The sequence below is a fragment of the Castor canadensis genome, chromosome 2, assembly GCF_047511655.1.
Source record: "Castor canadensis chromosome 2, mCasCan1.hap1v2, whole genome shotgun sequence".
Lineage (NCBI taxonomy): Eukaryota > Metazoa > Chordata > Mammalia > Rodentia > Castoridae > Castor > Castor canadensis.
Window position 1 is genome coordinate 99,863,038 of NC_133387.1, and position 20,516 is coordinate 99,883,553.

Sequence of the window (20,516 nt, forward strand, 5' to 3'; positions counted from 1 at the left end):
CCTGCCTAGCAAGTGTGAAGCCCTGAGTTCAAACCCCAGTACCACACACTCATACACAAAAGATGGCAATGAGACTGAAATTTTAAATAGGAGAATATTTTTAACAACGGAGAGTAACTAGAAATATATGTAATTGATGTTGCTAAAGGAAAAAGGAATGGGAATTTAGAGGACTCCATAGAAAGCAATGTGAAGGGAATAATTATTTTGTACAAAATCTATTATTCCACATACATAGTAACACACTGGTACCATTTTTCATATAATTATATCACATCTTCTATTATTTTGTAAACTGTTCTATTTAAAGCTTATCAGTGGCCGTAAGCATAAATGTTCACCTGAGACATTCTGATTAATAGTTAAATAGAATTCCATTATACACAGGGTACACAATTTGGAATTAGCCATTTACAGTATTCATGAATTTACATAATGATAGGACAAATATATCATGTATTAATATTTTCACACTATGAAATAGTTCTTTAAGGATAACCTAGAAATAGCATTGCTGGATCAAAGAATTTACATCTAATGTAAGACACCTAGCAACGATATTGTAACATGTGTGGCCAACAACACTGAGAGCCCCCATTTAGGCATTTCTTACGCCTTGTCCCTTGGGCTATTCCATTGTATTGCTTGCATTAGCAGACTAGGTGACTTCAAAGAGCATATGGCCCTGGACTTAACAAGCTACATAGACTCTACCTAATTGTATGCTTAGTTAAGGGAATACTCTCAAATCCTCTATTACCCTGCACCTTTCCAAAGCTTGACTAGATGAACCACAATCCATGGAAGGCTGAATCCTTTTCTGGTGGATAGTTTGAATTTCATTCTTGAGTCAAGCCAGCTTCTTAGAGAGCTGAGTTTCTGGACAGGAACAACAGCAACCATAGATTGTTTTGCCACAGTGATGGCATTCTGATGCTATCAGCCTGTACTAGAAGGATAACTGGCTGCTGTGATTGTGCCACATGTATAGAGAGGATTTCGTCATTACTTTATTCAGTCTCCTTCTACAAGGAATCTGAGGGAAATGTTTTTAAGAAACACTTGTTCTTTTCCTGAGCTAATTTTGTTTAACCTTATAAACACTATGAAACTTTAGGGACATTTTTAGGAAAATAAGATTTAGGTCCAAATACAGCAAGAGGAAACGATTCCACAGTGTAAATCCATGTCACTGCAGTAGTGCAATACATAACAACATTTTGGTCAATGACAGATGGCATAAATGATGGTAAGATGAGAATGGAGCCTAACATTTCCCAGAGTAGTGATATTGCAGCCATCAGATGCCAGAGCAGAACACTCATGTGCTACGGTGATGTAAACACACCTGCTGCAGTACCAGTTGTATGGAAGTATAGCACATACCGTTCTGTACAATATGGTTACATGACACTTGGTAATGATGATAAGTGCATATGTTACTGGCTACATATTATCTATGCTATACTTTTTATCTTTATTATTAGTGTATATTAATTGTATAATGGGGTTTGATATTCCATAGATGGATAAACTGCACTTTGAACAAGTTCATCCCCTCTAAGACACCCACTTAATCCTCTTCCTACTTCCCCCCCATTTAACAAACATTATTTAGTGGGTTTCTTCCTACATACTTTGCTCTTGCTTACTTACCTCTCCCAGAATCCTCTCCTCTCCTCATTCCTCTTCCCACTGATACCCCACCAGCAGTCAAGTCCTATTATTGTCATATTATTATTACTATTACTGTCATTACAGGTCTAGATTCTGCATATAACTAAAAAAATGCAACAAAAATTTGATCTTTTGATTTTGGCTCATCTCACTCAACACTATGGTCTTCAGTTCTATGCATTTTCTTGCAAATGATATATTTCATTCTTCTTTATGGCTGAATAATACTCCATTTTGTATATATATACACCACATTTCCATATCAAATCATTGGTTTTTGGGCACCTAGGCTGCTTCTAAAGCTTGGCTCTTTGGAATAGAGTGATAAATATGGATGTTCACGTATCCCCTTGTATGTTGATTTGCACTCTTTAGGATATATGCCCAAGAGTGATACAGCAGGATCCTACGGTAGGTTTATTTTTAGCTTTTTTATGAACCTCCATACAGATTTCTGTAGTGGTTGTACTAGTTTACATTCCCACCAATAGTGTATGAGAGTTCCTTTTCCCCTGCATCCTTGCCAGAATTTGCTTTTTTTTTTTTTCTTGAAGATTGTTATTCTGACTGCATGAGATGGAATCTCGGTGTAGTTTTGACTTGCATTTCCATTAGGGCTAGGGACAGTAAACATTTCTTCATATATTTATTAACTATTTGCATTTGTTTTGAGAACTGTCTGTTCAATTCATTTGCCCGATTATGAATTGGATTATTTGTTCATTTGGTGTTTACTTTTTCAGTTGTTTGTATATTCTGCATATTAATCGTTATCTAATGAATAGCGGGCAATAATTTTCTTCTATTCTGTTTTTTGTCTCTTCATTCTAATAATTGTTTCCTTTGAGGTGCAGTTGCTTTTTAATTTGATACAATTCCAATTGTCAATTCTTACTCTTATTTCCTGAGCAAGTAGATTTGTATTTAGAAAGCCATTGCCTATTCCTGTATCTTTGAGTATTTTCCTTATGTTTCCCCATAGTAGTTTCAAAGTTTCAGGTCTTACATGAAGATATTTGATGCATTTTGAACTGATTTTTTGTACAGAGTAAGAGCTAAGAGAATGGTTTTAGTCTAATACATGTGACTATCCTGTTTTCACAGCACCATTTGTTGAAAAGGCTGTCTTTTCTCCAAAGTATATTTTTGGCTCCAGGGTCAAAAATTAGAGTGTTGTAGCTGTTTGGGTTTATTTCCGGGTCTTCTGTGCTGTTCCATTTGTTTTCCTGCTTGATTTAGTGCTAGTACCATGCTGGTGTTTGTTTGTCTGTTTACTCTGGTTCTGTAAGATAATTTGAAGTCTAGCATTGTGATACCTCCAGCATTGCTCTTTTTGTTCAGAAATGCCTTTGCCTTTTATGGTTCCATATGAATTTTAAGATTGATTTTTCTATTTTGTGAAGAATAATATTGGAATTTTTTTGGGAATTGCATTGAATCTATAGATTGCTTTCAGCAATATAGCCATTTTCTCAATGTTGATTCTACCAATCCATGAACATTGGAGGTCTTTCTGTCTTCTGATATCTTCAACTTATTTCTACAAGGTTTTATTTTTTTCATTATAGAAGTCTTTTTCCTCCTTGGTTAAGTTTATTCTTAGGTATTTTTGAGGCTATTGTTAGTGGAATTGCTTTCCTGATTTCTTTCTCAGTTTGTTCATTGTTGGTATATAAAGAAGCTACAGATTTTTGTATGTTCATTTTATATCTTGCTACATTGCTGAAAGTCTAGGAGGTTTCTTGTTTTTGCAGTCTTTAGGGTCTTTTGTGTATAGGATCATATTACCTATAAATAGGAATAATTTGACTTCTTTCTTCCTTATATGAATGACTTTTATTTTATTTTTTTTTCTTGCCTTATTGTTCTGGCTAGGAATTCCAGTACTATACTGAGTAAGAGTAAGGAGAGTGAATACACTTGTCTCATTCCTATCTTTACAGAAAATGATTTTAGTTTTTCCCCATTTATTATGATGTTGTCTATAGGTCTGTCATATATAGCCTTTATTGTGTTGAAGTAATGTTCCTTCTCTTCCTAGTTTCTTCAAAGCTAGCTGCAGAATTTTGTCAAAGGCTTTTTCACGTCTGTTGTGATGTTCATGCCCTTGATTCTGTTTATGTGCTGTGTTACATTTATTGATTTGCATGTGATGAGTCATCCTCGCATCCCTGGAATGAAACCAACTTGATCAGGGTGTGGGCTGTATTGTTGAATTCCGTATACAAGTGTTATATTGAGAAATATTCGCATCTATGTTCATCAAGGAAATTGGTCTATAATTTTTTATTTTGTTATTATTGTGTCCTTGTTGGGCTTTGGTATCAGAGTGATACCGGCTTCATAGAATGAGTTTGATTGCATTCCTTCCCTTTCTATTTTACAGAATAGTTTGAAGAACTTCTGTATAGTACAAGTACATGATATTTGATAATGATAATAAATGACTATGTTACTGTTTACATATTATATTTTTATCATTATTACAGAGTATACCTCTTCTACTTATAAAAAAAGTGCTAACTGTGAAACAGACTCAGGCAAGTCCTTCAAGAGGGATCTGGATAAAGTCATGGTCATCCTAGAAGGTGGAAGCTGCATAAGATCTTCCAGGTGGATAATACATGGAGGTGGAAGACAGTGATATTGACGAAACTGACCATGTGGAGGCCTAAGCTAAAATGTGTTTTTGCATCTTACTTTTTAACCAAATAACTTCAAAAATAGAAGACAAAACTTAAAATTATAAAAAAACAGAAAAACAATTATACAATAAGAATATAAAGAAAAATATCCTTATAAAGCTATACAATGTCTTTTTGCTTGAAGCTAGGTGTTACTGCAAAGGAGTCTTTTCAAATTACTAAGTTCATAAGATAAAAATGTTATAGCAAACCTGAGGTTAATTTATTATTGAAGAAATAAATACTTGTGTTATATATTTAGAGTAGCAAAATGCAGTGCACAGTGATATCCTCGGCATCGCTGAGGACTCATTCCGAGTCACCTAGAGCAACTTCCACTACTGCAGACTCCATCAAGGTAAGAGCCACACACAGGTGTAGCATTTTTTTTAATCCTTTAGACCATGTTTTATTGTACATTTTTATGTTTAGGTAGTTTAAATACATAAATTTTTACCATTGTGTCACAGTTGCCACAGTGTTTTCAGTCCAGTAATATGCTGTATGGGTTCCTAGCCTAGGGACAATAGGACACGGCCCAGGTGCACAGTGAGCGCCACCAGCCACATTTGTGTAAGTACACTCTGTGAAGTTTGCACCTTGAAACCACCTAACAATGTCTTTCCCAGAACTGTGCCATCCTTATGTAAAGTGTGGCTATGTTTTTTCATGGAGTTTGAACTCAGGGCCTTGTGCTTGCTAGGCAGGCACTCTAAACTCAAACCATGCTCCTAGCCTTCTTCTTTTAAGTAAGTTTGAAATAAAAAAAAAAAGTGGCAAAATGGTAGACCGTTGAAAAACAAGAAAAATGAGGCCAAGGTAGAAGGGTGTCCTCCCTCTAGATGTAGAGGCAGATTGAATAGAACTTTCAGGAAGGAAGTTGGTCACTGGGAAAAGTTTAAGACATTTCCATTCAGGACTTTGAAGGTAGAAAGACGATTAGCTTGGCTTGCAATACTTTGGTTAAAGAAATCACAAGCCTGTGATGGGGGAGCAAGGGCTTAAGAATTCCTATGGGGTTTTTGGCCAGAGAAACCATGGGTGCCCCAAGGAGAAGTTACACAGAGGTGGTTGCTGGACACCAGCTAGCCTGAAGTTCTATTTCCAACAGAGTGACTAAGAGTCCCTCAGATTTTCTTCTCCATGGGTCAGCACGGATCCCAGAGGAGGCAGGGCAGGATTCCAATGAGCGTTGCTCAAGGAAAAGCATTCTGGGCCTGGAGCTCCTGACTTTCTTAGGAAATGGTCAAGACCAACCAAGAAGTTCTATAGTTGTTCATTTCCCCCAATCCTTGTTTTAGACTATTTGTCCAATTGATAAAAGTGATTTGCTTTGTTTTTTAATTTAAAAAACATGGACATGTAAAAATTGTATATATTCAAGATATACAACGTGATGATATGATATATATATGCATTATGTAATGATTTCCACAATCAAATTAGCACATCCATCACCACTTACAATTACCCTTGTGGGGAGGCTGTAAAGACATAAAATCTGCTCTTTTCAGATTTAAAGCAAAGGTTACAGCATTACAACTGTAGTTACAATGCTGTACATTAGACATCCAGAGGTATTCATCTTATGACTGAAACTTCATACCTTTTGAGCAACATCTCCCCATTGCTCCTACCTCCCAATTCCTGGCAGAAACCATTTACACTGTATTTGTATTCAAGTGATTCTGTTTCACATATAAGTGAGATTGTTGCAGGCTCCTGTAGTCTCTTCTTTATGTATGGCATGAAAGAATCCAGGCAGGACACAGGATGTAGTAATGAAGGTTTATTAGAGGTAAGGAGATGGCATCCCAAAAAGCAATGGTGACCCCAATGTGGCACAGTCCCAGAGGGGCCTTCGAAGCCCAGAGGGACTGGAGTGGGGCCCTTTTGATGGGGTGGTACTCAGCACATCAGACTCCTTTGGGTTGACTGACTGGGCCAGAGAGGATGACAGCTTGGAGGATATGACATTTGCTCTTAGGAGATCACCGGCTGGGTTCCATTAGCCATGCTGGGACTAAGTCATCAAGGGAGACTGTCAGACCCTGACCACATCAAGGTGACCAAGTCAAGTTATGCCAGGAACAACCTGGAACTGCCAGAGGCACTAACTGTCAAAACCTCAGACACAATAAGCCACCTTCATCAACATCTTAGAGAACTGAAGATAAAAGGTTTTGTTATTTAGAGAACGTTCAGTGTGGGGTTAGACTGAAAGCACTGAATGGAGATATGATGTCACAAGAACCATTAGCTTACCTAGAGCAGCTGCTTTCAACCTTGGCTATACATTGCACAGTGTAAATTCCTGGAGGCTTTCAGAAAATGCTGTCACTCACCCCCACCCCCAGCCACAACTATTATATCAGAATTGCTGGTAGGCTTGCAAGCAGGTGTAGGTGCACATGGATGTCAGGACAGACGTGTGTGTGATTTCTCCAGTCTTTATAATGCACAAGTATGAGCTAGAGTATCAAAATAAGCAGTGCCATTAAACAGCATGTGTTGGTAGTAGTCAGGACTCACGGAAATGGCTCCAGAACTCTTCTGTTTGTTGGCTCTTGTTCTGTAAGGAAGGGGATGCAGCGGGCTTCTTCAATCTGATTTCTTGACTCTCATCTTTGGCTCCAGGTTCTGAATTCAGATCCCATCTTTCTGCCTTTAGTTTATTCTCCATGAATGAGAAACTTATTGTGTCTCTTCTGTCCTGTTTTATCCATCCCTGGCACTGCCTTCACCCAGCAGGGCTTTTCTAGGCAGCTCTTCTTAGACCAGTCCTTGCTTTTGATGGAAAACAGACAGATGTAGCCAGAAGATCTTAATGGAGCTTCCTCAGGGCTGGTAGTTTCACTCATGAGGATGAAGGCCACATGGGGCTTGGACCAGGCATGAGTTTAGACTCAATGGACTAGCTTATTCTTACTGTGGCAGTTCTAGAATGAGCCTCACTGATGTCAGACCTTCTATGAAAAGGAAGCCAGAATTCTAGATTCCTATCTGAAATTTACTGATACTTAAATATCAGTAACTAATTCAGGTTTTAATACACTGCATGGGCTCAATCATCGTATAAGTCTTTGAGTTAGTCCTGTTCGAAGTGTGACAGGGAGCAGGCTCTGGCCCCAGCCCGAGGAGGCTGTCTGGAAAGGCAGGAATTGCTGAAGGGGGTCTATAGTGGCCAACCTTCTGCTGCCTTTCTACGCAGGTGGGTCACAATGAGACAGTTGATTGTTTGAGCAGGCAGTGACCACTAAAAGTTGTTTCCCTGGGGTTTATTTTACAATAGCGATAATAAAAACCAACAATACAACGCTGATGGCTACAATTTAGTTTTGCACAACTGCTTTAAAGGGGCCCACAAAAGCTTTTAAGAATCTTTAAACAATTTCAACATCTCTATGGGGGAGGAATATGGTAAAAAATATCTTCATTTGATAGCTGGAGAAACAAATGTGGGGGAGAAAAAGGGCTACTGACTTGACCAAAATCCCACATTTTCCATAGAGATGGAGAAAAATCTGAGTTGTCATTTGAAAATCCGTTTAAGAAAAACTATTTTCAACATGGCACATTTACTCACATTGTCCCCTGCAGCTGTAATATCCTCTCTATCCACTCATTTACCTTGTGAATCTACCTTGTACTTCTGGGCTATGATCAAGGTTAACCTGTCACTGTGGAAGCCGACTGGGCTGCTCCAGGCCTCAGCTGTTCCTCCTTCCTCCCACTGTACCCTGGTGTTTAGGATGAGGACAATTCATGTAGCAATTAGTCATGCCCTTCCTCCAGAGGGACTTTATTGTCCTGTGTTTGTATTTAGCTTCTTAAATGCCACTTTTCAGGCATTTAAGGCACTTTTCAGGGCTGGGATAGAATCCTATCCAACTGTATTTGGTTCCCCTCATAGTCTTGGAGAAAGCAGACCTCCAAACATACTTTCTTTGTTGCTTTCTTTATCTTAGAATTGGCTTTCATGTCTCTAAAACAATAGCATGAAGAAAACACCTAGCTATGAGCCAGCTTCTTACCAGTGGCCAGACCTTAGACAAATCTCCAATTTTTCCAAACCTTAGTTTCCCCATCTGTAAACTGGGGATGAATAGTCCTTACCTCTTACAGTGATGATGAGACTGTTATGAGTGAATGAACATAAGAAAATGCAGCAATATCACCAGAACCACCAAGTTATTCACACATTGTCTTATTTTTTTTGTTGTTTTTTAAGATTTGACTTTTGAAGAACATTTTTGTTTATTGCAAAATTGAAAGGAATATACAGAGATTTCCCATCTACATCCCACACAAGCACAACCTCCCCTGTCAATATCCACTCTCAGAGTATATTCCACCTGCTGCACTGATACATAGTTAGCCCCCAGAGTCCACCACAGCTTACATTAGGGGTAGCTCTTGGCATTGTATATTTTATGGTCTTGAACAAATGAATGATGATATGCACCATTATAGTGTCATTCAGTGTACTTTCACAGCCCTAAATACTTCTGTGTCACAGAAGTGTTTTTATCTCCTTCCTTTCTAACTCCATCAATGACTGATCTTTTTACTGTCTCCAAAGTTTGTCCTTTTCCAAGTTTCATATAGTTGGAATTATGTAATGTTTTCCAATTGGCTCCTTCACTGAACAATATAGTGGTCCCCCCACCTGTGTTTTGTTTTCTGTGGGGTCAGTTATTCAAGGTCAACCATGGTTAAAATATTAAAGGGAAAATTCCAGAAATAGGTATTTTATAATTTCCTGCCATTCTTAGTCATGTGATGAAATCTCAAATTTCATGCTATCCCACTCCTACCCTCCTGGGATATGAATCATCCTTCTGTCCAATGAATCCATGCTGTATATGGTACCCACTCATTAGTCAATTTGTAGTCATCTTTGTTATCAGAAGTACTGTCATAGTTTGTAGTGCTTGTGTTCAAGTAAGAGAGAGACCACACTAGCATGACTTTTATTAAAATATACTGTTAACAATTATTGTATTTTATTAGTGGTTGTGTTAATCTCTCACTGTGCCTAATTTCTGAATTAAACTTTCTCATAGCTATGGGTGAATAAGAAAAAATGTAGTATATATGGGGCTCTGCATTAACCTCAGTTTTAAGATCTGCTGAGGTCTTGGAATGTACCCCCCAAGGATAGCAGACAACTGCTACCTTTGATTAAGTTTCCTCCATGTCTTTTCATGGCATGATAACTCTTTAGTGCTGAATGGTATTCCATTGTCTAGATGTACCACAGTTTATTTATACTTTCACTTAGTGATGGACATCTTGGTTTCTTCATGTTTTAACAATTATTAGTAAAGCTGCTATAAGTATCTATATGCAGGTTTTTGCATGGGCATAACTTTTCAGCTCCTTTGGATATATATCAAGGAGTGGAATTGCTGTATTATATGGCATTGGTACATTTAGTTTTGTAAGAAACAACCAAACCATCTTCTAAAGTGACCGTCCCGTCTCACCAGCAATGACTGGGAGTTCCTGTTGCTCCACATCCTCACCAGCACTTGGTGTTGTCAGGATTTTGAATTTTGGCCATCAAATAGGTGCATAGTAGTGTCCTGCTATTTTAATTTGAATTTCCCTTATGAGCTATGATGTGGACCAGCTTTCTGTATGCTCATTTGTCATTGGTATATCTTCTTTGATGAGGTGCCTGTTCAGATCTTTGGCCCATTTTAAAATCAGGTGTTTCTTTTCTTATTGTTGAATTTTAGAGTTCTTTGGATATTTTTGATAATGGTCCTTTTCCACATATGTATTTACAAGTATTTTTCTCTTAGTCTTTGGCTTGCTTCCACTATCTTGGCAATATCTTTCACAGAGCAGGAATAATTAAGTTTAACAAAGTCCAACTTATTAATTCTTCTATTTTTCACTCTTATAAATTATATTTTATATCAATATATGAAGGAAAGTTGCCTTAGTTTAAAGGCAGTAGTAAACTTCATCTTTTTGGACTCCACACTAATGTTATAGGAATCTCATTTCATGTCATCTTCCCTGTTTTTTAAAATAATTTGTCTATTTTATTTTTTTGGAGATGGAGTCTCACGAACTATTTGCCCAGGGTAGCCTCAAACTGTGATCCCCCCACATAGCTAGGATTACAGGCGTGAGGCACCAGCTCCCAGCTATTTATCCATTTTTAAAAGAAATTATCCAAAATGTGGAGAGACCACAATGAATAAGATGGGCATAGCTCCTGTGTCCACGTGGCACTCCTGGACTATCGGGAAATAAGGACATTAAACCAATTATTATAGGTGGGATAAATTTTGCAAATGGAGAAAAAGCAAGTGTTACTGAGGGCATAAGGAGCCTGACATAATAAAGGATCTTGAAAGATCTCCTTTAACCTCCAAACATTGCCAAAAAGTTTTCATAATAATTGTATTACAAATATTGCTATTAGTAGAAAACTTTATTTCTGAAACTGAAAGTTTTCAATGGTTGAAATCAATTGACCAAAACTGAAAATGCAGCAAATCCAACAGCTTTTTCACCCATGCCTATGAAGTTCAGATGAAGGTAGAAAAGGAATGAATGTAGGCTCAGATGCCAGGAAAAGCATGCCAACAATCCCTGCCATTGTCCCTGCCACCTTGCAACTCAGGAGGTAGCGGATAGGGAAGTGGTAGCATTGGCCATGTATTCTAGAGGATACCTATAAACATCAGAAGAACTAGGAATTCCCATCCTGGACAGCCATTTGAGTGTAGAGACATTTTTGGGTCGCTGGGTATCCTATGGAAGGTGCTCCTACCCAAGCCTTGCTACAGTCCAAGCTCTCATTACAATTCTTTGGCCTCCTCTGTGTTTACCTCTAGGCACTTGCCAATAATGACAAAAATAAAATAGAAGTAGCAGAATAGTATCAGGAATAGTGGTGGAAAGTCTCTTTTGCATTGCCACACAGAAATTATGGTAGATTTCTGCTCTAGATGCTTTGAAGCTCTTGGCCTCCTGGAGAGTTATGCATCTAACTTGGACAAGCCACTGTCACCTGACTAATGTGCCTTGACACTGGGAACTGAATCCCAAGCCTAACATTTTCTGAGATTACAAAACATTCCACTACCTTTCCCTACTATATAACATTTCAAAATGTCAGCACTTTTCGAGCTAGACTTTGGCCTAGAGATTGAAGTTCACACATGCTAAGGGGATGATTGTTTGTTTAATAATTTCAGGCCTATTGGAAATACCAAAGGTGTTTGGGCCTCGTTCAAATCGTAATACTATATTGGGCTTGTTTTTGACATTTCATATGAGACTCTCCAAAAACCCATGGAAAATAAGAACTCACTAAACCTCTCCATGCTCTTAGGAAGGAAAAGCAAGTTTTAAATTCTTTGTTCCTTGTGATGAATTTTAAAGTATATACACGAAGAGAAAATAAATTGCTCCTTCATCAAGGTTCCCCCATTTCTAGAGCTGGAGACCAGTTACTGGACATGCAGAAGGCAATGACTGGGCACGAAACTGGACAAATGGGCAGGGTGAGGCAGCTTGGGGCATCGTGGATTGTGTCAACATTCTTGGTTTAAGAACAAGACTGAAGAAGGGTCTGAAGCAGAGGTTTACCTGGGGGTAATTTATTCAAATTTCAGTTTTAAGTGATCACTATGTCCTGTAGGATGAACACAGACATCTATTTGGGAGCCTGGTGCAGGAGTCTGTGCAAGAGGTATGGGAAGCCTGGGCATAGAGAGAAAAGTGAGTGGTTTTCAGAGGACAAGACCACAGGACTTGATGTTTCAGCTTAGTGGGAAAGGCGGAAGGAGGTGTCAGGGAGAGGGAGATGTGGCACTGAGAGGTCAAAAAGGTAGGGGCAGCCAAAGAACTTGGTAATATAAAAGTCCAAGGGTACAGTTGGAATAATTTTCTAGGAAGTTATAATAATGCCAATATGGTGACTACTTCCTGTGTATTATGTGGATAGAATATCTCTACCATGCCCTATTATTAAATCAACTGAATTTAATTAGAAGTTACCTTTTCTAGAGTCAGAAAAGGAGCCTGTTCTTTTTTATAGGTGTCAACATGATAGCACACACCTGTAATCTCAGCATTCTGGAAGATCAAGCAGGAGAATCATAAGCTGGAGGCCAAGATGGAGGTACAAAGAAAAACCCTGTCTCATAAATATCTGATCAGGTACAACTGCTGTCTCCCTTGTCTTTTACTCCTATATTTGAACTTCTGTCAGATTTGATTAAGAGTCAATTTGTGCTTTTACTTTCAGAAGAGGAAACTGAGGCTCCAAGAGTTCACACAAATCACAGAAAGCCACTTGGCCATTCACAACACAGCCTGGACTCTAATTGAGATCTTTCTGCTTCCAAAGCCTAAAGTCTTTTTAAAATTTTATTAGCATATGGCTGTTGTGCTATACATTGTAATATTCACATGTGTGCTTACAATATATCTTTGTTAGATTTGCCCCCTCCATCATTCTCTCCTCCACCTCAGAACAATTTCAATAGGTTTCATTCTATTTTCATATATGGATATAAATTACATCCACCATATTCACCCTCATTCCCCATTTCCTTGTGAGTATCCACCTCACTTCCCACTGGTCCTCATCCCCAACAAAGACCTGTTTTTCTCTCCAGTCCTTCATTTTTTTAAAGTGTATATTGATAGTCTAAGGGGGTTTCTCTTGGTAGGTACTTTAGGCCTGCATATATCCTGCTTTAATCAAATTAACCCCTCCCTCTGTTACTTACTCATTCTCTATCACCGTGGTCCCCTAATGTTCAACAGCTTACGGTACAGTAAATTGTATTATATTCATATAAAGATGAGTTGTTTCAATATTTTTCATCTGCTAACATTTTCTTTTACTTTTCCTGCCTCCCATAGTCCCCTCAGACAGACTCACTAAAAGAATTTTGTTCTCGCTCTCACTATTTATGTATGTATATTCTTATATGTGATCATATATGTATCTATAGATACATTTAACTTATAGGTCTAGCTTCCACATACAAGAGAAAACTTGCGACCTTTGACTTTTTGAGCCTCCAAAGTCCAAACTCTTAACCACAATGCTTTGCTGCTTCTCCATAGAGAGTTTAAACATGAAATGCCTAGGAGTTTGACTGAAATAAATAATTTAGCTTCACAGAGGAAAAGCAATATTATAAACCATATTTCCATACCAGCCAGGAACTTTACAAATGCATCTTATTGGTCACTGGGGGTCTTGGATGACTTACTATGCCTGGATCAGCACAATATCTAGTGTGCTGTTTATTGGTGAAATAACTCACATCACCTCTGGTTGATTGGTGTGTTTGTAGCATGTGAGTTATGAAGAATAGCATGCGTATCGAGGTTAGCAAATGGAAAAGTAATGATCTGCCTCATTGAGAGAGAACAACATACATTTTCCCTAAATGAAATGTTATTATTAGATTTTGCAGTGCATTAATGTAAAGGAAATGCAGTAAGGAAATGCTTTTTGCAGCTCTACAGGCATGCACATCTGAGCAGTATCCATAGACCCAGCCCTCATTTGGCTAGGAGATTTGCTTAGAGGAAGATGGGCTCTACTCCATGGTGACTGCATCTTAACACCGTGGAAGCACGGACCCGCAGTGGGGGATAGGTGTGAAACAGGGTTTCACTCAAAGAAAAAGGAAACTGGTGATGGAGGCAGTAACCCTGGATGATGATAATGGACTGCAGAAACAGAAAAAGTTGTCTTTGTTATTAATAGGCATTTTTTTTTTTTGGCAGTACTGGGGTTTGAACTCAGGGTCCTGCACTTGCTAGGCAGGTGCTCTACCACTTCACACACCTTCAGCCCTTTTTGCCTTAGTTATTTTCCAAACAGGGTCTCATGTTTTTGCAGTCATGTAACTGAGATGACAGGTGCACTGCCATGCCCAGCTTTTTGGTTGAGATAGGGTCTTGCTAATTTTTTGTCTGGGCTGAACTTGAACTTCTTTTCTCCCCAGCTCCTGAGTACATGGAATTAAGGCTTGAGCAACCTTGCTCAGCCATCAATGAGCATTTTAAATTCCATTTTTCTAAATGTTAACAGAATTCCAAAGAGAGAACACTAGGCTTGGCCTTAATAATGTTTTCCTTCATTTATTTACAGAATTAAGATTCTTTGCCAGAGACAGGAAATCCTGGGATGGAAATGGATTGGATGGACCATTCAGGACATTTCCATGGCTTGAAGGGTGAATAGTGAGATAACAAGACCTGGATTTGGATTTTAATTTTATAAAAGTGTAGAGTTGGTGGTATTGACAGAGCAGGTAGTGGAATGGGAGAGATGTGATGGGAATAGAGCAGCTTTTCTATACATTGGGAAAGGGATTAACGAGGCACCTGAATCCACCTCCACATTCAAATGTTGACATCAACCTTCTTCCTGGTGTTTTGTAAGGGCTATATTTTTAATTCAAAGAGAACACTGTCCTACTCATATCATCTTCATCTATTGAGTGGTTTTCTCTCCCACACAGTGGCATACTGGGGAGAAAAGGGGTGCTGACAGTGTTAAGTGTCCCATCTGGTGGAGTCATAATAGCACGATACATTCCCAGACAGAAATAAGCCTAAAGCAGGGGCTGTAAAGGACATTGCTTATCTGCATTTGCCTGTTCTGTACAATAGGATCTTGGCTGGGATGATCAGTGAAAGTCTACTGATTCAGATATTTGCATGTGATAACATTTAAAAATAGGCCCAAAACTCTGTAATGAGAATTGTAGCCATTTCTCAATTTATGCAAGATTTATATGGATACAGGAAGCTTTGTGTAAATTAAACGTGTAGAAATTATGTTGGAACTCATATACGTAAAAGAATGAAACGAAGGAGAAATGAATGCCTTTCAAGAATATGAATGGAATAATTTCTAAAACTTTGTTCTTTGAATGCATATATCTTCTCAGTATTTTTTAACACTTAAAAGAAAGTAAGCAAGGAAAGCATTAATTCACATCATGGGAAGAATCACAGTTGAAAGGAAATCTCAGGACCAAGTAGAAAGAAGGTCCTCAGCTAAACTGAAAACAATGAATGTATACCTGACCTCGGCACTTCAGCTTAGAAGAACCAAGAAAGGGGGTTGTGACGGGAAGCCACACTGAAGAACAAGTCTATCACCAAATGCAACAGAGGCTCCTTCAGCAAGAATTTCTAATAACAGGACAAAGAACAGCAACCAGATCCTTTTTTGCTTTACTCTCTGCCAATAACTGACATTGTGCATGATTTGTTTCTTCTCTTTTTGATACTTTTATATACAATATTTGATATGGCAAGAAATATTTTTGCAGCAAATATATTTTCTTTTTTTAAGTGTGCTTTAAAAAAAAATCCCACTAACTCCTTTATTGAAGATTCTGCCTTACACACCAGTCAAGACTTACGTAGCTCTAGACAATGAACTCTACAGTGGTTTCTGATATCGGACTCCAGTTCCTTTGCACTCAGGAACTGGTGCTAAAAGGGGGATTAAAGATAAATTCTTATTGGGTCTGGCCATTGTCCTTCGTTATTCATGGCTGTTGGGCCACAAGTGCTGGGAAGTCCATTTCTTGCTTCAGAGGCTGATGACTTAATCTCTTGCTTATAAAGGAGTCTTTTTCAATGGATTTTTGTAAGTGCCTTTGTTGACTTCCTGCTAAGGTTTGTATATGGATAATTTCCTCTGAAACTCATGTAAATGAATTCTCCATTAGGAAATACTAAGAAGTGGAACCAGGAGGAATTCTTAGGAAGTAATTCAGTCCCTGCCTACAGGAATTGGTAAATCCATTGAGGATTAATGGATTGATACATTAGCTCCAGAATTGGTTTATTCTGAAAGCCAATTTGGTTATTCTCTGGAGAACTCCCTATCTCTCTATGTGATGCCTTGAGCTAACTCTAGACTGTCCATCACTACAAGCGGGGCATTGACCTTGGCCAGAACTGTGAGCCAATAAACCTCTTTATTATTTACCCAGTCTATGGTATTGTGTTATTAGCAACAAAACACAGACTAAGGCGCCTCCATTATTCTTTGTAAATTTTAGTTTTAACTCTGCTGTGCCACAGATTCCACCTCTAGTTTGAGAGATCTTGGTCTGATTTCTCCCTTTGGGTTTAGGGATGGGAAAAGGGAATAAAGTGTGCCACACAGATGCAATAGCTTACTACTTGGAGTCCTAACTGCAGATGGATCCTTTATTGAACAGAAACATGGCATCCAGACCCCTTTGGTATTCCCATTTCCGCCTGGCCCCAAACAGTAGCTCCATATACAACTGCTTAATCACTTCATGCTCAATATTATATATTACATCATACTAACACCTCCTTCTAGTTTCATCCAAAGATAGTGCAAATGACAGGAACACTAAATCTTGCCTGTTCGCATGGCTTTCCCAAGCACATATCACTTCCATTTGAGATGACAAATGAGACTGATCTCCAGTCTTCTTTGAATGGCATGCCTGGCATGGTCACTTCACTCATGAGCAGTCAGCTCTTGGCTGAAAATCACTCCTTGAAGTGATTTATAATTCTGCTATAAAAAGCATTCCCTCCAGCTAAAACTTACACTTCTTTCAAGTTTTATGACAAACATACACAGGTGAAGGCAAGGCTGTACCCATGAGCACCTGCATGGGAAAGTGAGTGCGTGCGTGCACACCTCCCCCCAAACACCACTACCCCTCCTCTTTTAGGAAAAATAAAAAAGAAAATGAATTTCCAGAGTGTTTTGAGAAAATTTTAAGTAGATGGAGCTCACTAGCCACATAATTTTAGGACTGTCCCTTGATACACACTTTGATTGCTGGCTTTTGTACAGAGGATGGAAGTGCACTGCTTCTTCTTCTTTATCCCTTGCTGCTACACTCAGACCTTCATACCTAACCTTGCTATGACAGTGATATGGCAACCAATCTTAATTCTATTTGAGGCCATAATTTAAAAGTCTAGTTTTTGATCCTGCTGAAATGTAGTCTCTTGTGTTTAGCTTTCTTTCTGCATTTTCCCAAGTAAAAAAACCCCCTCTGATGTGTGGTCAGGCACATCCCTGATCCCATTGCTCTGTGATGGAAAGCTAAGAGGCTAGCTTGCCTGGACCTATTTGACCTTACTGTTATGATGCTTTCAGTAGTTACAGAAAAATATATTCACTATGCTAAGGGACTCAGGCCTCCTAGACTTGCCAGAGGCAGGACTCTGGTCTCTAAATTAATGTCTGAGTTGCTGAGATGCAATTAGAACTGGCTACACCCTGCAGTAGAGCCAATGGTTACATTAAAGCCTTCAGTAAACCGTGGAGAAAGACCCCACTAGTCAACCTTTCCAAGCAGAATTCCAAAAACCTTAAATAGCAAATTCAGAGGGAAAGGTCACATTACATAATGTGGAGAAGCAAGGCACCAAAGGGAAATTAACATTCTTGTAGGGTGACATAAATTGCAGCAGGACAGTGAGCCACATTCTCTTAGGACATACATTATTTCCTGTAAATTAGGGACTTTAATAAACTAAATTAACTCATTCAGGTCAGGTGCCTGATATCACCTAGCAGGAAACAATGGAACCAATTTTGCACCAATTTACTGATTCCACGTTTGATTAAATTTCTCTCTGTTCGCTAATTGATTTCACTCTTTACTATTGAGAGACTCTACTGCAATCCTATTTTTTTTCCATATGCAAAGGTTCATCATGATGAAATGGTATTTCTAAACCCCCCCATTTCTTTTCTTTTATTGAACTTAATCAATCAAAGGTGAGAAGCCTGCTCTACTTCACACCATTTGATAGCTTTGTCTGTAATACAATATTTTACTTCTCACCTGGCAGTGAAGGAAAGTAAGTTAACTCCTACATTCTGACTATTTTATTATTTTGTGGTTCCATTTGTGTGGAGGGGAGGACACACATTACAAAGCTAATAGATCCAAAGAATATTAAGGTTATCAGAAAACTTAATTAAATCCCCAGGAGTTGCTTATATCTTTTGCCTAGGACCCTTGACTGAAAAGGGAGAAGAAATTTTTAAAAATTAGAAAATTGTAATTGCTATCATAATGAAAACTTTTGCTCTTTGATTTAAAAAAAGGAAAAAATAGTAACTATATTTAAAGTGTAAAATACAGACAAGATTTCATAGTGCCAAGCACTTTTACCACTCCCAAGAATTTTGGAGGGAACCAAAGACCTTGTAAGAATGTAATTAAGTGGTAGTACTGGCTTTACCTCAGACAAGTCACTTAATTTTAATCACCTGCTCCAGTGCCTCCAGTGACGAACAGGGAAATACATCTACACCTTTATTTACTACAGCTATGCCATCCTGTGCCATCTTACACTAACACTCTGTCCAGTTATTTTTTCATGTCCATATTACTTGTTCTTACAATATAAATGGAAGTGCAAAAGCAGTTCAAGTTTGGAAATGATTCCATTCTTCATTTTAGTTTCTTCAACATCATTCTTGAAAATATTCTTTCTTAAATATGAAGGTGTCCTTTTAAATGACACATGACAGTGACTGCTCTCATTTTGAGCTCAGCAAAATCAAAATATAATGGAATAAAAACATGTCTGCAAAATTATTATTTACAATCCAAGGGTCTCTTAGGCCTACAGCAGAACAGGGGGTTACTAAGATAGCTAAAGATAGAAGGCTAAATTGAATAGAAGTACTGAGCTTGAAATCTAGAAAAGAGATTCTTAAGTGTAAGGATCCCAACGTTGTCACAGGGAAGCAGTGCATGAGTCATGTTTTGTTATAGAACAGAAAGACAGCAGCAGACATCACCATATCCCCAGTAACATGCTCACCAGGATGCCTTTCATCTTATTAGGTGAGCCTACTTACTTATAAATTCTATTGACTACTATTACTAATCATTATTAACGATACATATTTTTAGAATCAGATTAAACTTAACAATAAATCTTGAAACTCTCTACCTAAAAATTTTTCTTAGTAATCATATGATATGTGTAATTATCTATAATACATAATATAGCTCTATGTTATTTTTGTGGCCAGTGCCTTAGATCAAAGTGGACTTGATTACACAGTAGAAAGACTCGAGAGAGCTTGCTCTGCCCTTCTTCATGATTTATACTTACATTATTGAGAGTATCTTCAATTCATGATTTCTTTGCAGGAATTGTTTAAAGATATTTATATATTCTGCTAAGCATGACAATATGATAAAATGCAGTAATATAAGATGACAACTTCATAAACATGGGATCTATAAATTCACTTAATACATGAAATGCAGCAAATCTGAATGAGAGCAAACACCTGAAGTCATGCCCCTTGACCCTCTGCCCTCACACCCATCAGGGAAAGGGTGACATAAGGGTCTCTAAGGCCCTGGGTTCAATCCCTATCATAGGAGGTTAGCGGGGTCTGATTCACATACCCTTGAGAGTGTTCATTATGTGTTAGCAAAACTTCATTTTCTTTCTATTTTTACATTATATGAGAAATAGAAATGTGGGTTATTGTCTTCCCAGCATTAATAGAAAGTCTTATATACCTTCACAAATTATGCATTTTGATCCTTTGGTGAATACAAACATTTAATTTACCGTACTGATAAATCCCCTGTAGCCCATTAATAAATCTACTCCAAGACAGAATGTGATGACCTGAGATTGCAAATATTCCAGACAAACTGTTAGGCATGTTATTATACAATAGCAAACTTTTTTCTGATACAGAGGCAAAGGCCAATTTCCAGACTTGCAAACAGACTTGGACCCAGGGGCATGGTGTGGAGATCAAGGGTCTGCTATTTGTCATTTAAAGGCCAACTGGTGTTCAGAGCTCAGCAGGTCACTATGCTCTAAATTTCAACTGGCCAGTTTGTCCTTTGCACATGCTAGGTGACATGCTGTCTGGCCCATTAGCTGTAAAACAGGAGCTGTAAAAAAGACCATCCAGATCTTCATAGTTGGTATGTTGTGATTGGTTAATCTGCTTAATGCTTTATAAGCATTTCTGGAGAGTGTTACTAAGATGGAAAACCTGGGCTTGGAGTATATCAGCCCAATCACTGTTTCCTGAATTAGCTTCTGTCACCTTTACTCCACCTGAATGAGTACCAGGCCCTCTTCTTTTCTTCT

The 20,516-nt window shown here is 38.2% G+C and overlaps 1 long non-coding RNA gene across 2 annotated transcripts in view; it reads left to right on the top strand.

Annotated features, from left to right (window-relative positions):
* Positions 1–16,364, top strand: part of LOC141420731 (uncharacterized) — a 73,723-nt gene extending 57,359 nt beyond the window's left edge. The window contains exons 3-6 of one of the 2 annotated variants that reach the window (XR_012445285.1): positions 4,167–4,290; positions 4,624–4,719; positions 12,427–12,548; positions 14,506–16,364. This is a non-coding gene — a long non-coding RNA (uncharacterized lncRNA). Of the gene's footprint in view, positions 1–4,166; positions 4,291–4,623; positions 4,720–12,426; positions 12,549–12,636; positions 14,100–14,505 lie in introns of those variants that run through there. The other variant, XR_012445286.1, reaches the window with a different exon arrangement.
* Positions 16,365–20,516: the final 4,152 nt, after the last annotated feature.